Source organism: Manihot esculenta, chromosome 9 (assembly GCF_001659605.2).
Source record: "Manihot esculenta cultivar AM560-2 chromosome 9, M.esculenta_v8, whole genome shotgun sequence".
NCBI lineage: Eukaryota > Viridiplantae > Streptophyta > Magnoliopsida > Malpighiales > Euphorbiaceae > Manihot > Manihot esculenta.
The window spans coordinates 13,700,556-13,705,956 of NC_035169.2; the positions used below are offsets into that span (position 1 = coordinate 13,700,556).

Genomic DNA, 5,401 nt, shown 5'->3' on the forward strand with positions numbered 1-5,401 from the left:
CGAATCTCTACTTTCGGCAGCCGAACCCTTTCGGGGGCAAGTTTCGGAGGCTGAAAGGCACTCCAGAGACGAAAGTCTCTAACCTTCAGCGGCACCTTCGACGGCCGAACTTCCCTCCAAAGCCGAAAGTCCAAAAGCTCGGGGGCAAGCTTGGGCAGCCGAAGCCACCTTCTCATGGGTTCGGCGGCCGAATGTACCTTCAGCGGCCGAACCTGAGTTCATCCGCAAGGCAGAAACTTGCTCTGCCTCTCGCCAAAAGCACCAAAACCCTCTCAATCTCAACCACCTCAATTCCTCAACTTGCACATACCCAAGTACATGCTCAAAGGGGTCAGAAACTACCTTAAAACCCCAAACACACAACAAAAACAACACAGACACAAGCTTTACTCACAAAATCATCAAAACCTCACAAATAACCCTATTCATGCAACTCTCCCCCAAAACCACATAAAACCTTCAGAAAACATAAAAACAAGCTCAGGATCTTCACTTACCTCTTGAAACCAAGAAGATGAACGATCCTAACGTGGAGTTTTGGAGCAACTCTCCTTCAAACTCTCCAAACTTCACAACTTTGAGTTTTTAGCTTAAAACCTTCAAATACCATAAAACTACTCAAATCTTTGCAAGATTTAATGAAAACATGAAAGAATACTCACAAAGGACAGGGTCTCACCTCAGAACGTGAAAGAAAACGGTGATGTTTATCCTTTCAACCGACTGAGGGCCATTTATAGGTGGCTGGCCAGATCACCTTCGGCGGCCTATCGTGAAACCGAAAGCCATGCATGTTCGGCGGCCGAACCTCAATTTCGGCGGCCGAACCTGGCTTTTCTGCCTTGGTTCATTTCACTCAAAAACTCATTTTCTTATGCTTTAAAACTATGAAACATACCAAAACATGTTAGAAAAACATCAGTCTAACCCTTCTAGAGACTTCTGACATCTGAAACTCCATCGAAAAGTAGAATTCCGATGCCGGACTCTAGCCGGGTATTACAGACTACTAGTCGAGTTAAGGGAGTGGTTTTGGCTCATCGAAATTTCAGATGCATGGTGGCCCAAAGTCATGCGGTTTACACGAGCTGGATGGCAGGTCACCGACTTCGTCCTTCGCACAAAAAATTGGCCTTCTCGCTTCACCACCATTTTGGCCTCATAAAAGGAGATATTGCCTTCGTGCTTTCTCCTAACTCAATTCACCTTTCGATCCTTTATTTTTATATATTCTCTCTTAGTGTCGTTACCTCTTTTAAACCTGTAATTGTGTTCGTCACGTTGAATGCTGCTCTTACAATTCCTAATCTCAAAACAATCGTACTCGACTCTTCCGAGTTTACTGTGGCTAGCTATTTCTGTTACTTGAATGCATATCCATGTGGGAATAATTTATTTAGAAGTTCCACACTGTTGATTTTTCAGAATCCCAACCATGTGGTTTACATCTATTATGCTCAAGCTGCTTGTAGTTAGGCGTTGATACCGGCTATTAACAAATTACTATTGGTGCACATGGTGCTCTTTGTTGCAATTTTCCTTTTTTTTTGAGTTGGAATAGTAAGAATCACTCATTTAATAGCATTATGTCCACCTTGACTTCATTGAAGTGTCAAATGCATCATGCAATTGACTATTCTTATAGAAAAGTTAAGCCCTGTCGGTGCTCACTCACACATCATAGTTTACTACTGAGCAATTATAATGCCATAATGCAAGTGAGCAATTGAGGATCCTAACTAATGAAAACTAAGTGTGGTTGTTCTCCTATAAAATGCTCTGGTTTACTAGAGATGTTAAAGCTACTGGCAATAAATATTGCCCAGAGGAGAATCTGGAAAATTAGCTCTTCTGTTCATAATCAGTGTCTCACTAAAAGGACATTACTGTACGGTGCATGGAAATGCATGCTACATCTAGAATTCCTAACCTGTTGGACCTTGATGGCCTAAAACTTAGTTTCTTTAGGCTGGGTGTTGTCCCTTAACTTAGTTTTTGCACTCTTGAGCATTACCTGCCTGGCAGTTATTCCTTTGTTGCTGATGCTAGCTATTTGTGTTCCATCTACTGAAGTTGGTCCTTCAGGGTTTTATAGGTTTGGTGCTTTGAATTGCTCAAGTAGTCTAATTGATGAAGTTAAATATGCATAGACTAATTTAATTACTTTGTAACTGATGTTTCTCTCCCTACAATTTCAGATCCCGGTGCAAGTGCTGATCTTGCTGTGATGCAAGAAGGACTTGCACACATCTTACTTGTCGGTAAAAGGTAAGGTAATTCTTTGATTTTTTTGGTTCAGTTGTTTAAAAATAAATAATCACATAAACATGAAGCAACAAAGCCTATAAGGAATGACTTCCACTCTACTTCATATCTTATTTTCTCGAATATTTTTTTTATTGTGTATTTTATGTTAGTATGCCTCTACCCTGCTTCTGAATTCACAATATGTTTCAGGCAAATTAAATACCTGAAGCACTTCTTCACCAGTTCTGATAGATTTTATCCATGTGTAGGCTTTCCTAAAGTATATTGATTTCAGTGTCATTCGTTGTGCGGTGATTGCAAGCCCTGGTTTCACTAAGGTTTGCAATAAATATGCCATTCTCCTCCCCCCCCCCTGTTTTCATTCAAATTCCTACTTGCTAATATGGCTTTGATCTCTTGTGAAATGATTTTTTTTCTGCAGCAATATATAAATCGATGACTATGAATAAGAAGGAAAATAGTGAAGGGTTACAATCTTCCACGCAAGTATTTAACATGAGAACCAACTATAGGATGTTAAATTTGATTAATTAAATATATAGAAATTATTTAAAATTTGCAAAATTTCATCTCAGATGGTTGTTCTGCTTGCATAATTCTGAATATTGGTAGAGTTCATGGAAAGTTAATTTCATTTGCTTCCCCTTTTTTTTCTCTTGTTGTGTTCTCCTTGTCATATTTTTGTCACTAATATTAATTATGAATTATTTTTTGCTAAAAGGTTGGTGGCTTGGGAGATGTTGTGACCGGTCTTGGAAAAGCACTCAAAAAGAGAGGACACCTTGTGGAAATTATTCTGCCAAAATATGACTGCATGCAATATGATGGTATTGGCAATTTAAGGGTAGGCTAAATTTTTTTTCCACAATTTATTTAAGCTATTCATCTTGATTGTGAGTTTCAATCACGCAGGTCTTCCTGTTTACTTTATTGAGCCTCAACACCCTGACAAGTTCTTTTGGAGAGGGCAGTTTTACGGAGAACATGATGATTTCTATCATTTTTCGTTTTTCAGCCGTGCTGCACTTGAATTGCTTCTTCAAGCTGGCAAAAAACCAGACATAATTCATTGCCATGACTAATTTAAAATTTGCTTCTATATGAATGGGTCATTTGATTCTCTGTTTGGAGTTTTCTTGAATATTTGTTATTTTCTTTGTGAATGTGCATCCAATCCTAGAAGTCTTTCATATTTTATTGAATACGTGGGCTGCATAACAAGAATGGTGCCACAGAAAGGTGTACACCTTATTAGACATGCAATATACCGTACCCTAGAGTTGGGAGGACAATTTCTACTACTTGGCTCAAGCCCAGTTGCACATGTATTTCTCTTTATGCTACTGAAAAATATGCAATGCTCTGTATTTTGCATATAATGTTGTCTACAAGATTTTGAGAACAAACACACACAAGCGCGCACGCGAACATATGCATTTGGAGAATGCATTCCCATGGTTGCTTCCTCCTAAAGCATCCAAACACTATTTCAAGGTGCTTTTAGATGCTTAACTGGAAAACAGAAAAAACATCTCAATTGACTGCCTTACTTGGAGAATCTAAGATAGTATTTTGCAAAAAGAATAAAAAGTCTTGATCACTATGCGTAATGGAAGTAACATGCTTGCTATGTGGACAAACAAATACATATGCAGATAGTTGAATTTATGAAATCTACATGTGATTTTGTTAATGCACACCTTTGGACATGAGCACTGGTTTTCATTTACTAAACTATTCTTTTCCTACTCCTCTGTCAGTTCCAAGCTTACTCCTCTCGACATATACTTTTAGTTTACTTGTTCATTTCTTTTGTAGAGGGAATTTGAGGTATCGCAAATCACTTTCAGAATCATGAGCACATTCGGCTGATATTGAAGATGATTAACCTCTTTCTCATTCCATTTATGCAGCATCTGACATGTTCTGTCATCCCATCTATCTTTGAGCCTTGTGGCCTTACACAGGTAAAGCTATCAATCTTGCCTATGCAAATTTTCTAGAATGGCAAATAACCGAGTACTCACTTCTAGTCCAATGATATCTGGTGGATTTGAGAGTGATATCTTTATAGATCTCACTTTGAATCAGTGACCTAGTGAACATAAATTAATATTTTAGGATAATTCTTGGGGCTTCAAGACTCCGGGGGACTTAACATAAGATTTTATTCATAACATATGTGACGTGCCTTTTGCATATTCAACAACTTTCCTGAAATTATTTACAAGTATCATGTGTAATGACCCGAAAATCGGACCGCTACCGGCGCTAGGATCCAGATCGGCTTAAGGCCGCCGGGACCCGTAGCAAGCCTGACATATAACCTGTAAACCTGTTTAATCCCATACATGATCAACAATCATACAAAAAAAATTTAAAACTTTTCTTTCATACATTCTATCATACACCAAACTCAACCTGTGCATGCACTGAACATAGCCATAATCATAAATTTGACCCCTCTGTGGGATCTCATCAATGCCCCCAATGGGTGGCATAACAAGTGTTGAGTTGGCTAAACATAGTCATCAATAAACATTAAGATCATGTATCAAAAAGGGATTACAATATACTATGGTCAAGCACACTTCTAACCTTAATATCGTTACATTACATATCTATATATCATTAAGCAATCTGTCATGTCCACATTCTAACTATTACATACATAAGACTTCATTACTCTTCTTGACTTCTCTGTCTAACCCGTACCTGCAAACCTGGGGAATTTGGGAGAGGGGAGAGCTACTAGAGCCCAGTGAGCAGAATCATAAAGCATTTAAAACACATGCTATCATGGAATGCATCACATCACAACTAATCATATCAAGGATGAACTTGTCACCATTTAGCCCTCTACATATTCCAATCATGCCAGGGGCGTAGTGCAGGCCACACCTGGTCTTTCTCTTATACATAACATAACATACATAATCCATGGTGCCGGGGGCGTAGTGCAGGCCACGTCCGGTCTTTCTCTTACATAGTGCCAGGGGCGTAGTGCAGGCCACATCTGGACTTCCATATCATATCATCATGTCATAACATATGAGGGCTAATGGATCATTCAACATTCATCCACATCAACAACATATTATGCAATGCAACATATTCGTGATTTCTAATGCAA

At 38.9% G+C, this 5,401-nt stretch overlaps 1 long non-coding RNA gene across 4 annotated transcripts; it reads left to right on the forward strand.

Annotated features, from left to right (window-relative positions):
- Positions 1 to 951: 951 nt before the first annotated feature.
- LOC122724503 lies at positions 952 to 4,526 on the forward strand. 4 transcript variants are annotated; one of them, XR_006351945.1, is made up of 4 exons: positions 952 to 2,273; positions 2,517 to 2,585; positions 2,990 to 3,095; positions 3,181 to 4,526. It is a non-coding gene; the product is annotated as an uncharacterized LOC122724503 (long non-coding RNA). The 4 variants fall into 4 exon arrangements; XR_006351944.1 differs by having other exon boundaries at positions 959 to 2,268; XR_006351946.1 differs by lacking the exon at positions 2,517 to 2,585 and having other exon boundaries at positions 964 to 2,268; positions 3,181 to 4,524.
- Positions 4,527 to 5,401: the final 875 nt, after the last annotated feature.